At 46.4% G+C, this 18,036-nt stretch overlaps 1 long non-coding RNA gene across 2 annotated transcripts; it reads left to right on the plus strand.

Annotated features, from left to right (window-relative positions):
- Positions 1–1,478: 1,478 nt before the first annotated feature.
- Positions 1,479–9,704, plus strand: LOC130705635 (uncharacterized). 2 transcript variants are annotated; one of them, XR_009005970.1, is made up of 4 exons: positions 1,479–1,848; positions 2,259–2,380; positions 4,489–4,564; positions 9,581–9,704. It is a non-coding gene; the product is annotated as an uncharacterized LOC130705635 (long non-coding RNA). The 2 variants fall into 2 exon arrangements; XR_009005971.1 differs by lacking the exon at positions 9,581–9,704 and adding an exon at positions 4,656–4,872.
- Positions 9,705–18,036: the final 8,332 nt, after the last annotated feature.

Genomic DNA, 18,036 nt, shown 5'->3' on the forward strand with positions numbered 1-18,036 from the left:
GATTCTCTCACGACTGACCTGAGAACGCTTAGGCGCGTTCCCGCTCCCTTTCCCACAAGGCGTAGCGCGCCTGAGGGGCAACCCCGCCCCTGCCGCCTCCCGCAGCCCTATTGGCCAATGCTCCTGCCACTCATCCGAGCGCCCGCCCGGAAGCGGGAGTCTCCTCCCCGCGTTAGCATCTTTTTGGTTCGTTGTTCCAGGTGCTTTATTGCGCCTGGAGTAAGATGCCGGCCACGCCTTCGCGGCCTACAGCCGGCCTGAATAAACACTTTCTCTTTGGAGTCTAACCCTGTGAGATGGACCCCGGAGGCATATTCCAGTTTTACAGGCGGGAGAAATAAGGGTCACAGAGGTTGAGTGACTTTACATAGAACCACGTGCTGGGTTTTTAAAACGAGATTTTAATAGTGGTTCCAGACCCGCCTTTTCGACTCCATAGCATTGACTCAGTGGTTTATCTGAATTTGTTTCTTCATCTGTGAAATTAGGAAAATAAGAGCCACCTTGCGGAACTGGTGTGAAGAATACATAAAGTAACAGAAGAATCAGGTATGAGGACTGGCCCGTGTAGGCTGTTAATGATTAGTAAGTAGGTAGCTACAGAACCCCCCCAGGTCTTCTGACTTCTAGTCTGGGACTCGTTTTGCAAAACCTCTGATACTCAAGTCCAGAGAGCTCAAAAGATGGTCCAGGGACATATTCAAGGGCTTCAGTGAGTTCTTACATAGGAGACACACTGCCGGAAAACATACACCTCTAAGACAAATGCTAAACATTATCTACTACCAATAAAATAACAGTATATTTTTTGTCAACTTTTCCCCAGGTATTGTTTTAAGTGCTTTATATACATTGAGTCATTTAATCTTCCCAATGACCTCTGAGGTACATCCTATTACAATTCCTGTTTTACAGATGAAGAAATTGAGGCACAGAGAGGTTAAATAACCTCTCCTTGTTTAAAAAGCTATAAGTTGTTGGAGCGGAAATTTATACCCAGGCAATCTAGCTCTTGGAGTCACACACATTAATATTTGTCCTATATACAAGAGCTCTCTTTGATAATGAATACTTTTGTCACTATCTCCAAGGTGCTTTTAACTTTTTAAAACTCCCAAAAGGCAGGAGGTAAAAAGCAAAAACAATGCAGTGAGAGGAACCTACGTCCTGAATTGTGGAGAGACTATGTGCAGACTGATTATTAGAAACCCATGTGTGGGTGCTGTGTTTGGAATTGCATTTCAGCTGAGTCCTCTGGACTCTCACATCCTTCGGTGTCTCTGTGGACATGCCCACTGTGGAAAAATGGCTGAATGACCTGATTGGAATGGAATGCAGTGGTCATCTTAACCGACCACATAGATACCTGCCAGAAGAGGAATGCCTCACTTCCTCGTGATATCTTTGAAGACTTTCTGAGAAGGTGATAATATCATCCAGTTACCTCACAATCACAAGTCGTACTGCAGTGACTGCAAATCCTGTGTGTCTCATTCAACAGGTGTCACAGAACAAGGAAGGAGGTGGGAGCTGGTAGACCTGAGGGGACCAAGGACTCAAACTGAAGGTTAAATGCTGTAAGATGGGAGCAGAAATTTATATGCCTGGCAGACAAAAAGGGATAACATCTACAGGGAAAAGCTGGAGGCAGTTCTCCCTGGGAACCAGGTCAGAGTTCCTGCTAAAGTGACTTTGGCCTCTGTAGCTCTGGTGGCCTTGAACTATACAGCACACTTCCATACACAACGTCTGTTTATCTAGAGCAGTCCTGATTCTTGATCAAGAAAAATACCCAGGTTCTTGGGCTTCACCTTTCTTCTTCTGCCTTCTCTTCCTCCATCTTTCCAGGTAAGCTTGGGAAATATGGAGTGTGAGGAGGGAGTAGGGATAGTGCTGGGGGTTAGGACCCAAGTGTTCCCTCAACATCCAGAGATGATATTTTGAGTGACCAGAGAAAATGCAGCCTCCATCAAAGAGGGAAATACAGGGCAATTTTGGTAGAGAAATATTGGTTGTGAGATTCTAGTGGTGAACATACAGACATAGATGAGAGATAAGGCAAAAGGCTGGGAGCCAGTGATGCCATTTGCTTGGGAAATGGAGTAAAGCATGGTATGAGCAATAAAGTCTTAGGCAGAGGCTGTGGATTAGATGTTTCAGAGGACATCTGGGTGGGTGTTAGCCACATGGGACAGGGGCAGGGCAGTGGAGTTAAAGGCCCAGGAACAAATAATCAAAAAGTGTGACTCTCGTTCCAGAAAAGAAGAGGCTTCACCAAAAGCATTATCCCTCATCCCTCCATCCCAACCACCTGGAGAGTCTCATCATGATATAAGTAATATCCACTGTGCTGCTTAGTATTCATTCAGAGACATTTATTGTACGTACACTTTGTGTTGGGCTTTTGCTAATTGGCTATGAATGCTGACCTTTCATAAATGATCCTAAAAAAGATTATTTCTGCGCTGTGCTCCAAACATTTCTGATTTCAGGGAAAATGGAAGAAGCAGTGGGCTTAGAAGACACTCCTGAATAGCTTTGGAGACATAGGCCAGGGAGAAGATCCAGAATGAGATAAGGAAAACAGTCCTCTCTTTTGGAATCTGAAACATTTAAATGTAGACTTTGATGTTCACCTTGGCACCGTCATTAATGAGCGGATAAGCATTAGGTTGAGCCACATGAAGTACCGATATTCAATTGTTTTTGATGCACAGAAATGGTAGCTTCATATGACTGAATCTTACAGACTCCTGAGATAAATAAGATATACTAAGGGATGTTTAACTTACTTGATTGCAGGGGAAGAAATACTGAGGAATTTTGTCTAGGTCTTTGTAGGAGTGAGTACCTAATTGTAAACAATCCATTAAAAATAGTCTTGCAACAGTTCTATGACACAATTTCATTAATGTGATGCAGAAAGATATCACATTTTAATTGGATAAATGCTTGGATGTAAAGTAGAGCTAAAAGGTGTAAAATTGTTTTTCAGTTATTTTGGATGAGAAATTAAAGATGTTGCATAGTAAAAAAAAAAAAAAAGTCTTGCACTATCTCTAGCTAAAAACACGAGTTTTATTCATTTATTCATTCATTGTAAAAACAACAAAAATCATTGAGCATCTCCTATATCTCAGTCACTGTGCTAGAGACAGAATGAAATGATGGTCCCTGCCCTGTGGGCACACACAGAATAGGAGTAAAGGAGGGAAGATGATGCAGTGGATGGCGTTATGGGGACCAGTCCTGGGAGAATAGCAAAGCAGTGCAGAGGAGGAGCAATGAAGATTCCGGGGAGGGAGTGGTGTGATCTTAATCAAAGGGTTTGCTGTAGGAGAGAGAAATAATGATTAACCAAATGGTTAAGACAGGAAAGAACATTCCAGACAGAACTGGGGAGAGATGACCACATGATTTAAAGAAACAGGATGTGCTTAGAGTGAATTAAAATTTAGTAAATCTGGGCTTCCCTGGTGGCACAGTGGTTAAGAATCTGCCTGCCAATGCAGGGGACAAGGGTTCGAGCCCTTGTCTGGGAAGATCCCACATGCCGCGGAGCGACTAGGCCCATCAGCCACAATTGCTGAGCCTGCGCGTCTGGAGCCTGTGCTCCGCAACAAGAGAGGCCGCGATAGTGAGAGGCCCGCGCACCGCAATGAAGGGTGGCCCCCGCTTACCGCAACTAGAGGAAGCCCTCGCACAGAAACGAAGACCCAACACAGCCAAAACAAAAATAATAATAATAATAATAATAATAATAATAATAATAATAATAATAATAATTAAAGGTGCTAATAATTTAAAAAAAATTTGGTAAATCTACAGAGAGGCATTTCTCAAAGGGCTTTTAAGCATCAGAGAGTCAGAGAGCCTGTCATATTCTTGTTCATATACCCAGTGTTGAGTCCAAGGTAGTGCCTAGCACATAGTAGATGCTCAGGAGATGTTGAACTAAACTGACCTGGAAAAAAGCCTGAGATTGAAATTGATCGCATACTCAAAAGAACCTATCTTCTCCCCTATTCTTCTTAGTCCAAACTGATGGAAATTCAATGTTGCTTGAAATGTTATGCAAGACAACACGCACTTCAGCCTACCTCTGGAAAGAGATGTAGTTATGTAACCCTGTTAATCTGTTCATAAAGTAGATGTCAAAAGAATGTCTTGCCTTGGAAACTTTTTCAGTTCCTTATTTTGAATATGTATTATATACTCTGTATAGGCAAGGTGATATGCCAGGCCCAGGAACACAGTGGTGAATAAGACTATTAGCCCCTGCCTTCAAGGAACTTAATATTTAATAGATAAAACAGTTATTTAACTAATATTTTCTAATAATAATTGGGGTAAGTAAAATGGAAAGCCAATATTCAGATGCCATGGGAACATATAACTGGGGGCCTAGCCTAGACTGATGGGGGTTGGAAGGGTGCTCAGTATAAGCTTGTTTAAAGAATACACATTTAAGCTGAAATCATATGACAGGGAAGGAAGAGTGTTCCAAGAAGATGGAACAGCACGTGTGAGGACCATGAAGAAGGGGAGGCTGGCCTTCTAACAGGTATGAGTGTGTGACTATAACTCTAAATTGATAAAAACATCTCATATGATCCTTCTAAAGAGTAATTGTTTTGTCTGTCATTTTAATCCAGAAGATCCTAGTTCATAAGGAGGAAAACCACTTCATTCATTTGTTCAGCATATGTTAAATAATTTCCACGTACCTGAAACTGTGCCAAGTACTGAAAATTAAGGACAGAAAAACCTCATGAACCTCTAGACACTCACAGTCTCGTGAGGAAACAGATGAGCCCACACACCATTACAGTGCAGTGTGGTCGTTTCTGTGCTGGAGGTGTCATCTGCAGGACACAGGAGAGGTATGGTCATATTTGCCTTGGCGAGGCAGGGAGGGGTCTCAGACAAAGTAGCTTCTGAAGGATGAGGGCATTCCAGGAAGCAAGAGAGGCATTGGAGGAGACAGCATGATGTACTCAGGGAAGAGAAAGTCATGAGTCATACACAGGGCTGCTGGGAAGAAGAAGGAAATGTGAAAGGAGGTAAAGTTAGAAAGGTGGGCAGGGGTTAGATGTTGAAGCATCTTGGAAAGGACTTTTTATTTTATCCAGTAGTCAATGGGGAGAATTTTGAATAAGGAACCGGCATGATTGGTGGACTGGAATAGTTGCGACTCGAGGTAGGAGACCAGTAAGGTGGCAGTTGTCAATCAAGAGTCCAAGAAGAGATAAATGCCCAGGCCCCCTACCAGAGCCATATCAGGACCAGAGAGGAGGCGACAAAGGCGACAGAAGTGGGATGCTCAAGAGATACAACTGATGGGCTTTGAGAGTGACTGGAGCTGGGCACAGGAGAATAGGAGAGATGGGGGAATCTAGATCGACTCCAAGGCTTATAACTCAGGAAGCTAAGTGATAGGAGGCATCCAGAGAGACGAGGAGACTCCTTATTGTTCAGACCGCAGCACAGAATCACCAACAGAGCTGACTTATGAATAAGATGTTCGGGTTCTTGAATCACCAAATTTTTTGGAGTTTTAGGATTTTACATAGAGATTTTGCAAAGAGAACTCTGCAAAAACTAAAAAAAAAAGTCTCAAGAGGAATGAAGTCTTTATTTCTTAAGTCCCAGCCTCTCAAACACCTCCTCCTATCTCCCCCCAGTTGTAGAGCTGAAGCAACAATAGCCCCGGTGCATTGTGCCATTACCATGTATAGCCAAACAACTACATACCCACCAGAGAGCAATGAACATGGCCATAAAGGCACAGAGTAGTAATTGTTTTCCCATTAGCACCAGCCACACTAATATCAGCATAGAACAATTAACATTCCTAACCTCACGGTTAGGCTATAACCTCCACATGTCTTGCAGGAATAGATTGATGAATGGCTTAGGAGGAATAAGCAACAATAAGGCAGCTGTGCAGTGAGACCTCTGCATCCTGGCCATGCCTGTGGGAGATCAGCCATGCCATCAGGTGGAAAGGCAGTGGGAGAACTCAGTTTTGATTGCCACTGATCTAGCCAGTCCCCAGACAGAAAACATCTAATTCAGCTGCCCTTTCTTTGGGTCCCCAGGAAGGAAGCATTTGAGTGGGAAAAAAGCTATAGCAGTAATGACACAGCAGACAGAGTCCTTTGCATTTATATCTCTTTATTCTGTCCATCACTAGGCAACTATTCTTTGTGTTTAAAACTACACATCATTCTACATTGTAACACCTTATTCTCTGAAGTAACCACCTTGGTTTGCAGCGTGCTAGGGGATATCCATTCTATTTATTTCTGTTTAGGTCAATCACAATGAAGACCAAGTCATTTTGAACCAATAGCCTGATTTAGGAATCTCTTCTCTGTGTTCTTGTAGTATCATGTTATAGTGGACCATAAACTCCATCGCAATTGCATATTTGTCCATTTTTCCCTCCAGACTACGACATCCTGGAGGGTAGGTCCTATGTCTTGTCTATGTTTGTAGCCCAGCACCTAACACAGCTCTCAGCTACATGGACAGTATTCCATAATTGTTGGTTGGATGGATGGATGGATGGATGGATGGATGAGTGAATGTCTTCCCTGAAATTCAAGCTTTAGTGATTGAAAGTATGATTATTTGGTTTAAAGAACAGGCAACGCTAATTGAATAGACTTGGCCAGGAAGAATTAGGCAAAATGTAAGCTAAGGAGGACTCACTGCACCAGCCTAGAGAGGTCTGATATGGATGAGCCAGGTGCCAGCTGCAGAGGCAAGGCCATTTTTCTCTTCTGGCTAGGAACAGCATGTGGCAGAGACTCACCCGGGGATCCGAACAGCAGAATCACATGAGTGCAATGGCTCATTACTGCACAGGCAAAGAAGGGGCACTCTCTCCAAGTAAATGTTTATGTCTTACGTTGGGTTCCCTAGAAGCAGAGCCTGAGGCAAGGATTCTTGTCCAAGTGATTTTTTTAGTGAGGGCATGCTCTCAGGAGAAAGGGAGTGAGAGGAGCAGAAGAGGGCGGGGGAAATGCCAGTACGTGAGCTCAGCTGGAGACTAGCTGCAGCTTTATCACCGTGAGCTTTGGGGTTGGTCCCACCTTAAGGCAAGGAGGCTAACTCTTTGTCTCTCTATATGGGTCGGTCATTGGCTGTGGGCTATCCCTTGAAGGCAGGGAACCATATCTGCCTAGTGAGCAAAGATCTTGTTTTATTGGAGGGTGATTCTCTCCATGGGCAGCTGTGGGTCATTGGCGCTCAATGCCCAGAGGTGGTAGTTTTGCCATACACGCCATGGCTGGTAAAAGTAGTCTGGGCATGGCACCAACAGCATCTACTGGAAATGGATAGTGTGAAATAACGTGGATTATAGTAATCTCTCTCAGTTATTGAGCACCTACTATATGCCAAGTGCTGTGCTAAACGCTATATATATATAGAATATAAAATATAAAGTATAAAATATAAATATATACCTACGCTCATATAATCCTTGGAATATAGCTATTAGATAGGTAATATACTGCCATTTCCATTGGACTGATGAGGAAACTCAGAAAACACCATACTTCATGCTTAGAATATTTCCTTTCTGTGTCTGCATTTTTATGGGTAGAATCAGGATATTGCACATCCAACTGGCCTGAATTCCATGCATTCATTCAATTCATGAATCTCACCAATGCTTTGGAGCACCTATTACGTGCCATGACTAGGCTAGGCCCTAGGGACATATCAGTGAACTGATGGTCTTGAACCCTGCTCTCAAAGGGTAGGACTAAACCTCAGGCCCAGTTCCAATACCCATGTGACACAACTAAAAAATATTTTTGGACACCTGTTGTGTACATTCTGCTCCATTAGGCCTTAATCAAGAAAGAATCTCAACCCCAGGCCTCTATAACAATCCCCTTGAATTCCTCACATACAACATGCTACTAGATTAGAAAAATCAGTTTTCAAGATTATGTACAAACCAAGCATCCCTGTGCATGGAAGAGATTGAACTTGGTGAGCTCTAAATCCCCTTCCAGCTCTCGCATCCTGGGATTCCTTCTTCTGATTTACACCCTTTGTAGGGGACCGTGATGGTCAGCTTGACGTGTCAGCTTGGCCAGGCTATAGCCCAGTGATTCAAACACTAATCTAGGTGTCACTGGGGAGGTATTTTGTATACGTAATTAACATTTACTTGAATTGATTTAAAGTAAATATTATCTTTGATAATCTGGGTGGCCTTCATCCAGTCAGTTGAAAGGCCTTTAGAGCAAAACTGAAGTTGCCCTGAGGAGGAAGAGATTCCATCTGTGGACTGTAGCATCAGCTCCTATCTGAGAGTTTCCAGCCTGCTGCTGGCCTGCCTTACAGATTCCAGACTTGCCAGCTGCCCCCATAATCACTTAAGCCAGTTCCCTGAAATAATTCTACATGTGTGTGTGTGTATGTGTCTCTGTGTCTCTGTCTCTGTACACATGCACACACACACACACACACACATATACAATCCACTGGTTGTTTCTCTTGAGAACCCTAAATGACACAGGGACCCACCACGTCCTTTTTTTTCTTGTAATATTGTCTGGTGTGTATAGTCTTGCATCTTGCGTGTGTAGTTATGGCCCCCATTTAGATTACTAGTAGGCAGATGAAGCCTGTGCTTAAAGAACCAGTAAAATAAGAGCACAAAAACATGAGAAAAGTTCATCTTGAATTCACTTAACTTGTCCAGAATTTTGCAATCAGAAAATCCAGAACTTTTACACACATGTAATAAGCTCTGTGTTTTACACTATAGGTTTGTTTTTTTATTTTGACCTGTAAACGGGTGGGAGGGATCGTATCTTTTCATGTCAGAGCCTCTAAAGGTTTTCATGCAGCTCTGTATGTTCCCAAGTAGAATGTAAACTCCACGAGGTCAGAGGCCAAGTCCTAGTTTTTTTGTGACCCTATAGTACCTGTATGGTGCTTAACAGAGGCTCATAGATACAGGAGGTGTTGACTCAATCTATTTATTTTCCTTTTGTTTCATTTCTCCAGAATATGTTACCTTTGGGAAATGAGAAACAGGCTCAGAGAAATGTCGGTTGGTTGGTTGGTTTTTAGGCAAATCGATTTACCATCTCCAAGGGAGAGGCTGCTTCCTCAATATAGTTGGGAGATTTATGATCTGAAGAGCATTCCAGAGACTAGCCCTTCTCTTGTTTCTGTGTCGTTGGTAGGGAGCTGGGGGTCCAGATGACTGATGTGCATCAGGCTTTGCAAGCATTTTACAGAGATTAGTTTTCACAACAGCACAGGGGAAGGCTGCCCCAAGCCAGCAACAAGCACTGTTGGTTGTGGGAGGGATTACAAGGGACTGTTGCTGAGACTCAGAGTCTGGACTCTTTCGTGGACACAATCTGGAATAGCTGTGTGATGTGTAAACAGCAAGCGTCCAATAAATCTTTGATCATAGGTTGGCTGACTCTTGACCCTCGGATTATTTACACTCTTGGTGGAGAAAGTGAGGAGAGGTGCAGGTTCAGAGCAGAGCTCTTTTCAAGGCCACCTAGAGAGTACTTTCATTTATCACCTTTCACAGTAATGATCTGGAAACAACCATGGCAATTACCCCGGAGGCAGATGTTTGCGTGTATGGCGTCTGAGGATGCTGAGTCATCAGAGTTACACCAGGCAAATGAGCAGTTCTCTGGAGAAGGACAGACATTCACCGTTAGCCTGAGGTTGGTGAGTTCAGCACCAGGCGGAGGCTGCTTATTGCTACGAACGCCTGGCCTGAACCTTCGTCAATGTCCTGAACCTTCCTTTGGCTGTTGAACGATATTCAGACTCTTTCTTGAACACACCCTGGAATAGTGATGTGAAGTATAAACAGCAAGTGTCCAATAAATTTGTGTTCATAAGCTGGCTGAGACCTGAGCCCTGGATTACTAACACCCCCGATAGAGAAAGTAGGGAAAGATCCAAGTCCTCACACAGATAACTCTGGCTTCAGCTGAGAATTTATGAACTTGAAAAGAGAAAACGTAAATTAATTATTTAGATCATAAAGGAAGGACTTCAAGTTGAGTCCAACCCATGATGTGAAACTTCCATTAACCAGAGTGTGCGCCCTGGGGTCTCTCACCCCCAACCAAGGACAGAAAATATTGTACACCTGGACACTGCAGAAATAGAGGCAGATCTCAGGGCCCAAGAAAAATGTGGGGAAAGACTTCCAGAATAAGCAGATTAAGACAGTCAAATTATAAAACAGCTGTGTGTAGTTATGCCCCAAAAAGCACTGAAAAGAGGAAAGAAATGTGAGGGTGGAATACACCACATCTCATGTGTCTCTGAAAGCGTCTCTTCCAACCCCATTAATTCCACCACTTCCTCACTTGTCTCTGCTTCCTGCCTTCCCGCTTCCATCCACTCCCCTCCACACTGGCCAGTGACTCTCTTCCTGTCCTCTCCCCTCTTAAAGCGTTCAGTGTAAAAGCCCACATCCTTCACAGGACACTCAGAAGCTTCCTGAACTAGCCCCGGCCTCTCTCCAGCCACATCTGTCACTCCACCTCCCTCCCCCTATTCTTTGTTCACACAACTACTGCACGTTCCTTTAACTGCTCCCTGCTCTTCCGGCTTCCAGGCCTGAAATACCCTCAGCAAACCTTTCAGAAGCTCACCAACCCTGCCAGGTCCATTCAAATCTGGGTCCCGTCTCCTCAGGCTGAGTCCATCCATCCTTCCTTGATGCTTCCCCAATAATTCCCACTCTCCATGTGCCACTGTACTCTAATTACTTATCTAGTGTATTCATACTTTAATTCTCTCTAGCATATGAACTCCTCAAAGCCACAGGCAGGGGTTTATTCTTTTCTTTAAATTCTCGGTGCCTCATTTGGTACCTGTTACTTAATAGGTCCTCAATACATGGAGTTGGACAAATGAATTAAGTAATCAGTTAAGCCACTTAGATCTCTAGGCCTGATGTCCAGCTTGCACTCAGGTATTTCTCTCATGCATTCTTTATGCGCTGCTGCTCTGAGAATCTGTGCTCATTGCTATGTCCAACTCACACCACTGCCTCATAGTTCCATGTATTCCATATATTCACGGTGACTTCTGTGCATAATCTGTACTCATGTTGTAGGAAGTAAGCTTCCCAAAGACTGTAAAGCACCAAGCAATGAATATGGGATGGCTAATAAATACTATTTAATTATGTCAACAAGTTGTCCTATTTTCCTGCCATTCAGTTCTGTGCTTTGAAAAAAGAGAGACTCATACGCAGGGTCCAAGGCTGGTCTGAATTCCAGGGAAATCCACTTGTTAGTGGGGTCGGGACCTGCATGCACTTACTGCCTTCCTTCGGTTATTCTCCATCCGCTGCCGGATCATGGCCCCCAGATACACAAGGACCCCCCTTCCAGGCCCCGTTTGGGGAGGGGCTGATTAGTGATCTCCTGGAAATCAGGTACAGCCTTTGGGCCAAGAGAGAAGCCTCGCTGGGGCCAGTGCGGGGCAGGGAGCTGCTCTTCAGAATGGAATCATGCCTAAACTGAGGCATAATTTGGCTTAATTCAGCGTTCTGAGCAAACAATGACAAATGAGAGCTTTTCGTTGTTACTGTAGCTCCATGAGCAAGCTGAACTAAGCAGTTAGAGAATGATGATTGTCTACAATCAGAAGGGGAGAAGTGTCAGAACGAGGCCAGCAGAAGCAGTGACACGATAGATAATTTATTAGATGTTGAATGGCTGTTTTTCTCTGTCCAGGCCTTTGTGAGAGAAACATCCAAATGCCACAGGTACATCCCCAGGGAGGCTCAGGGTGGCAGGAGCCCAGGCTGTGGGGACATAATTGCCTTTTATCTGCTCTGACTTGGGCTTTATCAAATCCTCTGGCTTCCAGGGCATTCTGTAGCAGAAGCGCTCGTGGTGGGCCCACTTCTGCTGGAACTACCAGGGGCCTGAGAACCTGAGGGACCGCAGGCTTCCAGCCCACGCTCTTCCTCCCAGGCCTCGGGGCTTGTGCTGGCCACTCTTCTGATAAGCCCTGATCTGGCTTCTTGCTAAGTTCTTTGGGGGCTCCAGCCTTGTCTCTTTTCATCCCAGACTGGTTTTGGTCTGGGCTCTGTGCCCATGGGAGACTTGCAATGTTAATAATAAACAAGTAGTCACGGTAAATGTGACTTTTGCCCCCTTAGGGAAGTGTGGTGGGGCTTAAAGGCTTTTGTAGGACTCAGGACCCACTTGTCCATCTGTCCATCCGTCCATCCTTCCAGTAAAGCTCTGTTGCATTCAGTCTGCTTAGAGAACAGGGAGATTTTGCCCTGAGGTAGCTCACAGCAGAGAGGAAATTAGACCAGACACCACATAAGCACCATGAGGTGCTTAGAAGGTCAGAGATCATACCCCTCTACCGTTAGCTTGGAGGCCCTAAGGAGGCGTGGAGACACCCCACACTCCCCAGTGACCAAGCAGCAGTTGATCCATGGGGTTTCAGCTTCCCAGGAAGATTTGAATAAGTGAAACCTACTGTGGCCAGTGGTTGGTCATATAGAAGACACTCTGAAATCTTTGGTGACCAGCAAAAGCTGGCGGTTGTCAGAGACATTCAGGGCTCTCTATCCTTCCCCTGCCTTCCCTCACCCCCCATCCTTCTCTCCCTCTCTCTCTCTCTCTCTCTCTCTCTCACACACACACACACACACACCCCTTCCATTTGCCCCAGGCATATGCAGGTATTGCTGCTCTCTGACACACTAGGCTGTTTCATCCCTTTGTCTTCACGTTCTGTCTTCCAAGTGGTCTGCCTGGTGAGACCTCCTGGGTAGCCTCAGGACCTGCATATGTAGACACCTCTGCAGAAACCCCTGGGCGGTGTCAACCATCCCCCTCACTGCACCCTGTCCACACCTACTCCAGTGTGTGCGTGTGATCACAGGCCGACTAGTGAATACACGTGTGGAACACTCACTCATCCTTGCCTCCTTGGGACCCAGAAGGAATGCCATGAAATGTGTTGAAAAGGAATCAGTGTTGAATATTCAGGTATCTTCTTGTTAAAATATTCTTCTTTGTATCTCTCATATTCATTCATTCCCTGATTCAATTTCAGACATTTGTTGAGCACCTACTGTGTGCCAGGCACTTGGTTCAACCCAACTGTCATGGTCTCTTCCTTTAAGAATCTTCTAAGTATTCTTAAATTAACCTTGAGACTTGTGCAAATAGTGTGTGTTCAAGTCTTGAAGTGAGTTGGAGAAAAAAAAAATACCATCTTATATTTACACAAGTGATTTAGTATTTCATGAAGCATTTGAAAGTCCTTCGATGAAGACCTCTCGCGGTTGAGTAAGGAGGTTCACACTCATCCCTACTCCAGGGGACCGTGGGAGGCAACATGTTTCTAAAATCTGAGCGGTGTGTTTTCTGTGGAGCTAGCACGTGTTCACCAGCTCCTGATGCCACTTTGAAGCAGAGATGGGTGACAGATGGCATCGGTGCCACTCAGAGGCTTGTGGGTGGCACTCAGCCACTCCTCTGCATCACTATTATTTTGTGGACTCATTTTCTTCCTTTCCTGTCTTTCTCTCTCCCATCTCTCTCCTGCTCTCTGTCCCTTTCTCTCCCCTTTCCCTCTGTCTTGAAAATTTTTTTTTTAATTTTTTTATACAATTTTTAAAGGTTACTTTCCATTGGCAGTTACTACAAAATATTGGCTGTATTCCCTGTGTTGTACAACATATCCTTGTAGCCTATCTGATGACTTTATCATTCCGTACATATGTACCCTTAGGCATTGCTTAGTATCTGACACTTGGCGCTAAAAAGGCTTACGTCCCTTCGCTCCCAAGCTGAATCAAACCCCAACTCCTAAACGTGGGCTGGGGAGATTGGGGGTGGGGGGAGGGGATGGACAGAAATGGCCCAGCCTCTGTGTTCCTTCGGCTGTTAAGGACTCTGCTCCATACCAGACCCCCTGAGGTGAATGAACTCAGCCAGCAGCTCAGCCTGGGCTACAAACTAGGAAAAACCCAGGCAAGGGACGGCATTGCTTTGTCTGGTTTAAGCAAAAGAACTTGGAAGATACGCTCAGCTTTGTGCAGGTCAGACAAGGGCCTGGAAATGGAACCTGGGCTTTCTGCTTAGGGTTTCACACCGTTGCAAAGCCAGGCAATAGGAGCAGAAAGACAATGCTTGCTTTTTACCCAGTGCTTGCAGAAAAGCCCCCTTATCCCAGCATCAGCTTCCCCAAACCCTGCCAAGCGTACCGTGAATCTTGCCTGGCGCTGATTTATTACAGGAGAAGAGGAAAAGAAACAGCAGGCCCTAAATGTCAAGGTGAGGAGGAGGGTAGCCTGCGCAGAAAGGGAACGTAGAGTGTTCTCTGGGGTGTAGCACGTGACTGGGATCTCAGGCCTGGAGGGACCAGGAGCCAATTCAAGTGGGAGGTGTCGGGAATGCAAAGTCGGCTGTAGACTCAGCACATTAAAAATGTCAAGAACAAGGCAGGGAATAACACAAGGAAAAGAGTACCTTCTGTTTTGTGGGAGGCGGGTTACAGAATGTCAGAAGCGCACGTTTGCTTTCATGTGTCTGCTTGGTTGCAAGTCGAATCTGCTGTCTGCTGGAACCCAGGAGGACTGATGGGCAGATGGCATCCAGGAACCTGCTCCCGCCTCGGGGAGTGCTGGCTCTGCCTTCCCAGGCTCCCAAGATTTCCTCGGCCGCATTAAGAGGAATTTAGAGAGCAAGGCGATGCAGGCCTCCCCTGGGAAAGGGAGCATTTATGGTGCCGCTCACCAGGGCTTAAAGGAGTGAAGGAGTAGCTGAGGCCACACCTGCACGGAGTCCATGTCGTTGGCAAAACAGAAGATAAAACAGCAAAAAAAACCCTCCAGGCTTGCTTCAACTTGGCATCGTTTTTAAAGACACTGAGCTCAGTTCTCTATTTCTTACCCATGCAGCCCTGATGCAGGGCCTCCCCTGGATACACAGGAAAAAAGATTCTTCCAGCATGTAGAACTCCATCATTATTTGTACCAGAGCCACAGGCTTCCTGTCCGATGGCTGAAAAGGAGCAGTGCTCGCCAGGAAATGCACACTTGCCACTCTCAGCAGGAACCTGGCTGTGTTGAAAGCCCACCACGTACAAGGTGCTCCTGGGAGGCAGGAGTTAGTTAGGAAGCCACTGTCTTAGTTTTCATGCCTGAAACAGAAATCTGGTTGCACAGAGCTTATGGGAGAGGTGATCCCAAGAAACGCAGTGAGGGATGGGGGAAGCAAGACAGAGAGGGGAAAGCAAAAAGGGGGATGTTATGAACAGGCTGCTGCTGAGAGCATTGGGGTTCACTCCCACTGGGGTCCCTCTCAAAGACCCCATAGAAAACACCTCAATTGTCTTATCGAGGGGCAAGGAACCTGAGACATTTATGCCCAGCTCCATCCCCCACTGGTCTTAACCAATCCCCCACTGGTCTTAACCAATGCCAGAGGACCATTAGCTCTGGGGCTCTTCTGGGCCGCCCCAGCCCCACCCAGGGGCTCAGCAAATTCCTGTGGCCAGAGAAAGCCTGCAGGATGCAGAAGCTTGAAATAAGAAGCCACAGTGCGTCCGGAAGCTGCAGGTGACCTCGAAGGGGATCTGCTCCATCCACCTTCAACAGCCATTGTGGCAGACGGTAGTCACGGCTGTTCACCTGTGAACCCAGGCTTGTGTGTGTGTGACTGCATATGTGTGTGTGTGAGTGTGCATACACAAGTGCACACACAGATACTCGCAGCATTGCTCCCCTCCTCTCCCTCTCGGTTGCATTGCCCTCACTGCAGCCTCATAAGCAGCGAGCCCCCAGATGGTCTCAGCCCTGCCGAGCCACGCAGCCTCACCTTGCTGTACAAGCAAGTGGAAACAGCGCCTGCAGCCTCCTGGGCCCCAGACACACCAATGGAAACCCATGCCAGCTTCCAGCTCCTGCCCAGCTGGAAGGGCTAGCGCTTGCATCTGATGTTTTGCATAAGCCCTGCTGAAGTGCAGCATGGAGTAATGGAAAAAACTGGAGCAGATGTCAGGAATTTGAGGTTTCTCGTCTCACGTCCACCAGTAACTTGCTTAGTTGACTCTAAGGAAGTGAACTAAACTTTCTGGAACTTAGTTTCCCCATTGGTAAAATTGGAGTAATAACACCTGCCCTGTTTACCTCCAAGAGTTGTGGTCGGACTCAAAGGAGGCCACTGTCTTAGTTTTCGCACCTGAATCAGGGGTGGTACCTGGAAGCACCTTCAAACTTCAGATTGCTCTTGTTCAGCCTTGGCCTGATTACTTGATTTTAGCCCCTAAAGCAGGGGTCTTGTTGGATGACTCTCTTGGTCCAGGCAGACCAAGTCCAGGACTCGGCCACTCCTGGAGGCACTCTCCCCTGTCTGGGGACAGGCCGGGCAGGCTTGCTTGCTGCCTGCGTGGGGCCTGACCCCTACTGTCTCTAAGTTTAGTTCCATGTCCAACAACGGATTCCTGAATCACTATACAAAGTGACAGATGGGGCAACGCAACCTCCCCAAACCACGATGGGGACGAGGGAGAACAGCAGCTACTGTGCTTAGCATGTATCATTAAGTCTGACGCAGTGACAACAGAGAAGCAAATGTCAGTTGGACCTGACCCCTCCAGCTAAACCTGGGAATGCTTGTCAGTCGCTCAGGGAGGGCTGCCCCATGGGGTGAACACCACGCCAGGGCTGGAGAAACCGACTATTCAGGAAGAAGTCTTAAGGTTTATCTCACAAATATTGGGGACAAGGCTTGGGGCTGTAACAATGGTAACAAAGCACATTGTACTGTTCAGTGTGGGCCCCGCCAACGTGCTGGGGCAGTAATAGTGTGTGTGGCGGGAGCTTGCTGAGCCCTTCTACCCGGGCTCTGGAGGAAAAGCTCGTATCATCCTCCAGTTACGAACAATGAAAGCAGAGTGACTCTCTGCGACAGAAACATGCTGTTGGCGGTGGGGGGAGACTTGCGGGAGACTGTAAACAGTTCCCAGAATAAATCCCCACATAAATCCAAAGAATGCTCATGCGGAGAAGCTACCACTCCCACCCTCTTTTAAGCCAAATGATATCCTCCTGCCGGAACAGAGTTGTTCTTGGCACTTGGGAGTACATGTGAGGAGGGAATCAAAACACGACACCTGAGAAAGGAATCCATAAGGAATCTGCGGCCAGAGGCATGGTGAGAAGTAACAAAGAAAGATGAGTTGGTGGCAGGAACGAAGATTAACTGTACCCGGGAGATGGCATCTTGGCTCCTAGAGCAGGGATTGGGGCGGCCAGCACTCGGAGGCGCGGCTGGGTCAGCGAGCTGCAGAGACACGCGTGCCCTTCCTGCCCTCTGCCTTTGCTCTGAGGGCTCAGAGGAGGGTTCCTGCCCAGCTGCATGGCAGCCCCAGGGCAGGCTTCTGGAAGCTGAGGCCCCAGGCCCTGCTGCCTCCTTGTACCAGTTCTGGAAGGACATTCCATACCCAAATCAGTGAGGCTTCACCATGTGATGCAAAAGATCAACAGAGAAAGTAGTGAAACCTGGTGGAGAAAGTCCTCCCTTCCCTCCACCTTCAGTTACACAGAAACTGCCTCCGGGGACTTTGGCAAGTTTGACAAATGGCAGAAGAATCTGGAAGAATTGCTTTGCTGGCCAAGGGGAGTCGATGATTGGGCATAAACATGCTGCCATAGTTGTTTGTACAGTGGAGCTCTGCATGGCAGGCACAAGTGCCAGATTCCTTTCAACTCTTTCCGCATCTAATCCCCGCACACTCCTCGTGTCGATAGCATTCGGGTAAAGATGAAGTGCTCTGCCATGGCCAGAACAAATTCATCACCAACACTGTACGTTCCAGCTAAAGGCATCACTGTGTCCACATGAATCATCAGGCAGAGACGGCTACACTTGCCCGACTCGGAAACTCTTGACTCATGGAGCACTTGTACCGACTAATGCCCACTAGTTACGCAAGCACCTTCTCCAAGTGGCTCGAAGCAGTTTACGAGCTGCTGGC

Source organism: Balaenoptera acutorostrata, chromosome 18 (assembly GCF_949987535.1).
Source record: "Balaenoptera acutorostrata chromosome 18, mBalAcu1.1, whole genome shotgun sequence".
NCBI lineage: Eukaryota > Metazoa > Chordata > Mammalia > Artiodactyla > Balaenopteridae > Balaenoptera > Balaenoptera acutorostrata.